General features: G+C 43.6%; 1 protein-coding gene across 3 annotated transcripts in view; it reads right to left on the bottom strand.

The window, feature by feature from the left end:
* The window catches only part of IL17RD (interleukin 17 receptor D), a 76,839-nt gene that overhangs the window by 43,519 nt on the left and 24,022 nt on the right, over window positions 1-9,298 (bottom strand). The window contains exon 1 of one of the 3 annotated variants that reach the window (XM_011947257.1): window positions 3,389-3,417. The exons of the other annotated variants lie outside the window; for them this stretch is intronic. The gene's annotated coding sequence lies outside the window, so the exon portion shown is untranslated. Of the gene's footprint in view, window positions 1-3,388; window positions 3,418-9,298 lie in introns of those variants that run through there. 3 annotated transcript variants of the gene reach the window in all.

The following is a 9,298-nucleotide window of genomic DNA, read 5'->3' as shown; positions in this document are numbered from 1 at the left end:
CTGACCTCATGATCCGCCCGTCTCGGCCTCCCAAAGTGCTGGGATTACAGGCTTGAGCCACCGCACCCGGCCTCATCTTCTGTATTTTTAGTAGAGACAGGGTTTCACCATGTTGGCCAGGCTGGCCTCGAACTCCTGACCTCAGGTGATCCACCTACCTCAGCCTCCCTCCAAAAGTGCTAGGATTACAGGTGTGAGCCACCTCCCCTGGCCAAAAACCTTTTGGATTATACAAATCTCTGAGCAAATAATTATATTGCTAGATCATTTAAAATAGTTCCTCCATATTAATTCCTGAGTTTTCTGCTATCATTCAAACTCAACTCCTGGTTTTACAGGAAAAATAGAAAACATATTATTAGGACCACTTAAATCAAATGTTTTCATATGTTTGAAACTGAAACAAAAACAAAAACAAACCTGCCACTGGCACTGGAAAAAGGTACTGAAAAGACTGCTAGTTCACTGTCAGGCTTCTGCGTACAGATACCGAGTCGGGCACCCTGGAGGCAAGGCTGTGCCCAGAGCTCACAATTCTGCCAGAAAGCCCTCTAATCTCCCACATTATGGAGAAGAACACAGAGAACCCATGTCATGATGTTCCCCAAGATCTGCTCAGCACTTCACAATTTGAACCACCGTTTCTGCTGTTTTTGCAACAATGCTACATGGAAAATGTAGACTACCAACACTGAACTATGACCTCCAAATCAGGTCTTTTTTTTTTTTGAGATGGAGTCTTGCTCTGTCGCCATGGCTGGAGTGCGGTGGCGCAATCTCGGCTCACTGCAAGCTCCACCTCTCAGGTTCACGCCATTCTCCTGCCTCAGCCTCCCAAGTAGCTGGGACTACAGGCGCCCACCACCATGCCCGGCTAATTTTTTCTATTTTTAGTAGAGACGGAGTTTCACCATGTTAGCCAGGATGGTCTTGATCTCCTGACCTCGTGATCCACGCGCCTCGGCCTCCCAAAGTGCTGGGATTACAGGCATGAGCCAGCGCACCCTAAATCAGGTCATTTTTTTAAACCAGATACTCCTAACCAACTAGTCTAAGAGCTAGCATTTAGAATAACTGGCAATTTCCCAGAACTCAAAGAGAAATAAAAGTTCAAAAGATTGGCTAGAACAATATCAGTAGGACTCAAAATTATCAAATTAAGATTTCAATTCAGGCAAGCCATTTTTGTTCAAAGCTCACAAAAATGGTGAATGTTTGCATGAGGACACTAATACAAGCATTAATTTTCAGACCATCCTGTTGTGGACATCATTCAGCATTTGCTGCCATTTGACAGATGTACATCCATAGCCCCGAAAGGCTTAGTGGGTCAGTTTTGGCATCATGGCTAACAACTTTCTTTCTCAAAAGTAGGGTGGAAAAGCTGAGATGTGGTTCATCTCTGAAATGTGATTGATCTCTGAGATGAGGTCTCGTATGGGAATATTACACCTCTAGAGTTTATTTCCAGACACCCACAACAGGTCTAGGGAAAGTAATATTTTAGGAAACAGTAACTATTACACTGGTTCAATGCTTATCACTAATGAACATTTATTATGCAGTAGCAGAACTGTGACTGACCTTCATAACTTTTATTTTTAAATTGGAGACAAGGTCTCACTCTGTTGCCCAGGCTGGAGTACAGTGGTACAATCATGGCTTACTGCAGCCTTGAACTCCTGGGCTCAAACAATTCTCTGCCTCAGCCTTCTAAGGAGCTGGGAGAACTACAGGCGTGTACCACCATGCCTGGCTAATTTTTAAAATTTCACTCTTTGTAGAGATGGGGCCTTGCTATGTTGCCCTGGTTAGTCTGAAACTCCTGGGCTCAAGCAATCCTCCTGCCTCAGATTCCCGATGTGTTGGGATTACAGACGTGAGCCACAGCACCTAGCCAACCCTCGTAACTTAACCACACTACACTGATGTTTTCCTGACAACATAACTTTAATTTAAAAACATAACTTTTGAGGTCATAAAAAAGAACTTCCATAACCACTGGTCTAAACAGAACCATGTCATCTTACAAGTTCCCCAAAATAGCAAATGCCTCTGTATTTCATCTTTAAAAGCTTGACACTCAGGACTTATTTTTCAGGGAATATGTAGCTATTTTTTTCAATGTTAGCAGTTTTCATTTCTGAGGGATGGAATAAACATTAAAATACTCTTTGTTCTCTAATGTATTTTTTGAATTAAAAATACTATATACAATTGAACATAAATTCTGAGCAGAACAACTAGTGATTTTTTTTTTTTTTTTTTTGAGACGGAGTCTCGCTCTGTCGCCCAGGCTGGAGTGCAGTGGCCCGATCTCGGCTCACTGCAAGCTCCGCCTCCCGGGTTTACGCCATTCTCCTGCCTCAGCCTCCCGAGTAGCTGGGACTACAGGCGCCCGCCACCTCGCCCGGCTAGTTTTTTGTATTTTTTAGTAGAGACGAGGTTTCACCGTGTAGACCAGGATGGAACTAGTGATTATCAAACATTAATTATTTGTCACTTCAGATTAGAAATTTTTGAAGGTCAATTTTTTGTACATTATCTGTATACACAAACTGCTAAATGTTATTATTTAATATTTGTTATAATAAACATTTCTGGGAGAAAAAAAAAAGCTTGACACTCTAAGTTTCTTTTGCAATTCTCCCCATACTAGAACATCATGCCAACATCCTAATAAGATTGGTAGTAATGAAAGATCAACCTCATTTTCTTGGCAACAATAGGCTTACAGAAGAATCACGTAAGAGAAAAACAAACACTATCTGATAAGGAAAAGATGGATTCTGTCTTCCACCGCAGCCCTTGGGCTCTCAGATCTGGAACACTGTTATCTGATTGTATCTGCACGGTTTTCACCACAAGGGCACTGCATGGTAGAGGAAGCAGAACAGAGGAACAAGGACCAAGAACAGCCCCTGCCCCATAGCCTGAATGCTCTAATAGCCACAGGAAAAAAAAAATTCAAACAGGGACACATGGAGCCTTCCTAACTCTCCCTTTCCCACTGACACCAAAAATAACCAACCATAAACTTTTAGCACCTCTCAAAGACTTCAAGAGAGGCATAAAGGGCAATGCTTTGGCCTAGCTAAAGATTTTCAAACCAGTGCAATTCCTTTCTTTACTGTTTTATTAAAATATGCAAGCACAGTACTTATAAACAAAGGAATCATTTCAGTTTTTGCTTGGAAAAATGGGAGCCAATACATTCCTTCTGGGAATTCAGGGTAAAAGTTTTACAAAAACAGTGTCCAGATGTGCTTAAAAACTCACTCTGTTCTTTCTTTTGGGGAGAAGTGGAGGGAGAAACAAAGGGTAGGAGAGACATCTTATTAAAAATTGAAACAGTTATTGGTTTTTCTTGGCTGGTGCACCCACTAACCTGCTCTCCACTGACAACGCGGGAGCACCTGAGGCAGAAGTGCGTGACATCCCTCCCCCTCCAACCGCCCCGTCTGACCTCCTCCACTCTGGCCTCTTGGCAGGGAGATAGGGCCTGGCTGACCGCGGTGTTGGTGTTGCCAACCTGAGCATCAGGAACTTCTCTAACTTCCAGAACATCCTCGGTGACAAATGGTTCCACCAGGTGGTGATGAAAAGTTGTGTGTGTGTGTGTGGGGTGGGGGGTTGGGGGGGGAAGAAGAGACTTTGAAGGCCAAAAGTTCTCAACTGAGAATCAAGCATTTCTTTATGAAAACAACCACCCTGGGGATAAACCTTCATTTAAAAAAAACAAAACAAAACAAAACTTTAAACTGGAATGTTTTGTCAACATCACATCCCAGTTTTAACCTGGAAGCTTTGCTGAGATTTGAAGCTTCCTCAACCCAATGACTTCATTCCCAGAGTCCTTTTTAACCACAGAGAGATTTAAATAGTCTGTTACAAAGTTTCCCTTCATTTTCAGAGGGGCTGATGCTGGCACTGAGTATTGAAGGTAAATGAGTGTTTCAAACGGAGCATAAATAGACAGAGAATCAGGCATATATTATGAATAAAAAGATAATCCTAATAATAGTTTACATTATCACAAACCAAAGTTTATATGAGTAGCTAAGCCCCCTTTCAAAGTAGAGAGCAGCTGCTGGTACGGCAGAGGAAAATGGTATGTCAAAAATTTGACCTACCTTAAAGTGTGTTTAACTCCGCTGTCAGCCACTGCTTCCTTCTGCCACCTTACACCAGGATGGAGGCAGGGGCAGTATCCTTTTTGAAGTGTTTTGTTTGCACAGGCACAAAACTGTCTCAGTGCTGGAGGGACCTATCTCCACTCTACCTTGACAATCTCCACAAAGGCTACGTCATTCTCATCAGTGATGAAGTAAAAACAGGGACTCCCTCAGAGGAGCCAGTCCTGAAGGTGCCCTGCTACTGCCTCCCTAGAGTGCGAGGAACATCCCCAGGGTCTACAGCCTCAGTCCTTGAAGGCTGCCAGTACCACTATCAGAAGTAGGCAGGAGGCTGGGAAGCTGTGCTTACACACAAATCTGCTAAGTCACAAATTCCTTAGGCTTCATATGCACCCAAAAATGCTGGCCCCACATAAACCACTTTAACCCAAAGCCCTCACCGTGAGTGAGAGGAATATCTGCACTCAATAGGGTAATCCTGCCTTTCTTCATAGAACTCCCAGGATGTGCAGAGTCCAGGCCAGGCCCTAGGAAGACGAGTGCCATGTGCCTAGGGCAGTGACATTCAGGTGGAAGAGACACACCTGGGTTTTCTGAGTGAAGACTAGGCGAGAGGGTCACCTTCTGGAAGTGGCCAGCTTCATGTTTCCAAATTAGAACACAGTGTTACAACTCGAGTCAATTATCTGGAGTTAAATATTTCTGTACCTACAGGGGCAAGAGGCACATCAGAATCATGGAAACAGTCCACGCCACTGGTCTCCTTTTTCAGTTTCCACAGATATTAGGCCCATTTCAAGATGTTCTCACCAGGAGCCAAAAGCTTTATGCAAAGGTGGCTGAAGCTTCAATCAGCCCAGGGCAGAATGAGGGCAAACAGCCCCTAGTAACGAGTGGACTCCAAGGAAGAGAGCCCCTCTTCTTCCCTTCCTTTCCTCCTGTCCTCATAGCAGCAGTGTGGCCCCTGCCACCTAAGGATATGAACATTCATGCAATGAGTGACCAGCATTGGGGAGAACCTCAAAGGCTCCTGCAAGCATAAAGGACTGACCAGTGGGTCCAGCTTTCTGCTGGCAGAGGACCATGAGGTATAAGCCACAGAAGAGGGAGTGCCAAATCATGGGGTGTTAGATAAAGACTCTTAGAAGGTGTTCACAAGCAAGCTTTATTTGAGGTGAGGATATTCAGAGGTATGAGCTGCACATACCATGCACATCTCAGTCCTTTCTGCAGAGGATTAAGACACCCTTTGCTCTGCCACTGCTGCAGGTAGAGGCGCTGGTTTCAACCACAGTCCCTTCCCAAAACAACTTGTCATCACTCCTGTCTAAGCTCAGTGTGCTTCCAGAGGGTGTGACCCCTGGAGATAAGGCATTTCATCAAGTCAGCCTTGTTGGTGCCCTCATGCTCTAGGGCCTGTTATCACACACGGTTGTCCTTTTGGTCTCTGAATGAGTGACCTCTTCCCTAGCTGCTCACCATCTCTTCCTCCTCTGGCTTGTGTCACAGACCTTGTGGAGGTGTCCATCTTCCTGACAGCCTATCAGGCATTCTTGGCTCCTCTCCTGCCCACAACAGGATGCCAGTGCAAGCCATAACCTTATTTCTTAAAGTTCATCTCTGCTTTTATCTTCTCTGTCTCCCTGGTCCCTTTAAGTCCACCCACCCATGTACTCTTAAGTCCAGGATCTTCACTCTGGTGTATTAAGGGTAGTCCCAGACTCACCCTTGTGGAGGGGAAGTAATTGCTTTTACATTTCCCAAAATGTTCTTATCATATCCAGGGATCTTCCCAGAGGACTTGCTAAAGCAATGCCACTTCAACCAGGGCAGGTGGACAATCACTCAGGATAAGTGTTCTTGGACTGAGAGGGAAACCCACAGAATAGCAATGCCTGTGTGAGGGGCAGGGACCTGTGGGTGGGGTGGGGCTCAGCCAGGGTCCTTCTCCCCACTGTCTTCAAACAGAGCTGCTGCACTCTTATCTGCTTTATGTTGGGGTTCCCAGGAAGGAGTCATTTTTAAAAACAGGTAAGGAAGGTGTAGGTGTGTATATGTGTGTATCACTATTCTGAAGAAGACAGCTTAGTGTAAATGGGAGTAAAGAGGGTAAAAAATCAACGACTCAGTTCTGCAATTACCCATATGCAGATCAACTGTCAAACAATTTCTATATCTGTGGCTGCCTTTCTTCCGCCCTCACCAACACCTAGCACAGTACCCAAATCCTCTCCAACCCAGACAGTGGCTGACAGAAAGGCCTCTGGGACTGTCGACACCCCAGTGTGATTCAAAGCTCCCAGGGAGTCCAAGGCCGTCCCCTTGTTTATGGATTCAGTGATTGATTGGGCCCTAAAAGCTCCTGGCCCAGAAGACTAAATGGGTTGTAATCAATCATTAAAAATAGTGTTGATGTTAAAAATTGGGAGATGCGCCGGGTCTTTGGCCATGTGGATGAGCTAGGTGAGCACACATGAAATGTGAAGGATGGAGGCAGGTGGAGACGTGGGCACCCTCCATGTATGCAAGCAACACAGGCTCATCAAAAGTGACCCGCAGAGCCGACAGGCCACATTTTGCAAAAATAAAGCTGTGTCTCAATTTAAAAAATAAAAACTATATGTAGGACAAATGCTTTTCTTATATTAGAGAAAGGTCTGCAACAATGGCCATCCGTTGGGTGTTATTTCCCAAGTGAGATGAAAAACAGACACCCAGGTGCAAGGGGCAAGAGTCTAGGTGGCAAAAGAGGTGGGCAACTCAATAAGGACACGGAGTGGGTAGGACAGGACAATTACACCTTCTGAATTAAAGGTTCAAATCACCTCAATCAAAATAATAGTTAAAATCTTAATAATTCTAGTCTAACTGTCCCATTTTATAGGTAGTAAGGAAACTGACAGTCATATGGGTCACCTGCCCTGTCCATAGTCACAAGCAGTCAGCCTGAGATGCTCTCATCACACACATCGCAGTGACCTCAATGTGACAGCCTAACCAGGGTGGTTTCTAGCCCAAGATCAGGATTTTTTAAAAACTCCAATAAAACACAGTTAATATATATTTTCTTTATGGGTAATGTGTGATCAATCCAAAAGCTCTGGGGAAAGTACACGCGCACACACACACACACACATACTCTCTCATGCAAGTGTGCACACACACACACATACTCTCTCACGCACGCACACGCGCGCACGCGCACATACACACACACACACAAAGGAACAAAGGTTTGCTGACCAAATTGGCAGTACAAATAGAATTTCCATGATAATATTCAGATTCAATTATTTTCATAATATGCTGGTAAGTCAGGAAGACTCACTAATCAATAATTCTTAGACTTACTAATTACTAATCAATAATTATTTTAAATTCTTATTTATTCACTTAAAACATCTTCCCTAACACTCTCTACTAAGCAACATTTTGCCCACACCAACTTTATTATTACTAGACTTAAAGGCACTAAAACATACTCAGAAGGTAAATCACCAGATGAAAGATTTAGTCCTTCTCTAATAAATCCAAAATCAAACAAGTATAAGCCATCACCAAAATAACAAAGGCAAAGAAAAATTATAAATGGGGCTGGATGTGATGGCTCATGCCTATAATCCCAGCACTTTGGAAGGCCAAGGCAGGCAGATCACCTGCGGTTTGGAGTTCGAGACCAGCCTGATCAACATGGAGAAATCCCATCTCTACTAAAAATACAAAATTAGCTGAGCGTGATGGTGCATGCCTATAATCCCAGCTACTCGGCAGGCTGAAGCAGGAGAATCGCTTGAACCCAGGAGGCGGAGGTTGCGGTAAGCCAAGATTATGCCATTGCACTCCAGCCTGGGCAACAGAGTGAGACGCCATCTCAAAAAAAAAAAGAAAGAAAGAAAGAAAAAAAATATATAAACAATATTTCGTGTGTGTGAGAGGTTTTTTTTTGAGATGGAGTCTCTGTTGCACAGACTGGAGTGCAATGGCGCAATCTTGACTCACTGTAACCTATGCCTCCTGGGTTCAAGCAATTATCCTGCCTCAGCTTCCTGAGCAGCTGGCATTACAGGTGCCTGCCCACCATGCCTGGCTAATTTTTCTTTTTTTGTGTGTGTGTATTTTTAGTAGAGACAGGGTTTCACCACATTGGTCAAGCTGGTCTCAAACTCCTGACCTCAGGTGATTCGTCCACCTTGGCCTCCCAAAGTGATAGGATCATAGGCTTGACCCACCCGGCCGATAAACATCAATATTATTAGGATGGAGAAGAATGAGTACATGTATACTGCTGATAAAATGACTGCAGCCAGTCACTAAAGCAGTTACCATGTGGCCAGGCACAGAGCTGGATGTTTTAAAAACAGTATCTTGCTTACATCCTAAAACAACCAACAACCCCGGGAGATGAACTATTAATAACACATTTTACAGATGAAGAAATAGCCCCAGGGAAAAATTTGCCCAAGGTCTAAATAAATGGTAGCAAATGGTGGAGCTAAGATTCGTGAAACAAACCTATTCTTTTCTCAAAACACAATTCCTCCCAGTAAACTGGTTCAGTCATTATACAGGACAAGCTGGTAAACATGTATATAATGAAAGCCACAAATCCTTTGACCCAGTAATTTCACTTTGGGGAATAAATGCCAAGGAAATAAACCAAAACATCAAGGGAGAGGGGCAGGAAACCCATCTGTTTGAAGATGTTCATAGCAGCTTTGTAACAGTAATAACTTGAAAACAACCCAAATGCCTCATCAAATGTGGGGTGAGGACTGGCAAAAAGGCGAGGGGAGCTTACAACATGAACATATCATATGGCCACTAAAAGTGACATGTCTGTAGACTACATCAATACATGGAAACATCTTTGGAAAACAAACGTAAGTAAAAAATAACCATAAATAAATAAAACACGTACAGTGATTATAGTAGCTATGCAACAAGATCTGTTTGTGTGTTCAAGGGTAGAAGAATCAGTATGTAATGGAGCTTAATACTCAGTAAACTTCATTTTTCTTATAAGGTTGAAGTAACCAATTTGTAAAGGCAACACAAGGAAACCCTCTTTAGAGATGCTATGATCCATCCAGAATGTTTTCTTCCTGATCTAAGGAAGTCAAGTTTTCATATAAAAAATAAAGAATGTCAGGCATGGTGGCTCA

This window comes from Colobus angolensis, unplaced genomic scaffold, assembly GCF_000951035.1.
Source record: "Colobus angolensis palliatus isolate OR3802 unplaced genomic scaffold, Cang.pa_1.0 Scaffold26, whole genome shotgun sequence".
NCBI lineage: Eukaryota > Metazoa > Chordata > Mammalia > Primates > Cercopithecidae > Colobus > Colobus angolensis.
Note: the sequence above shows the minus strand (reverse complement) of the source record. Positions and strands in the feature narration are given on the sequence as shown.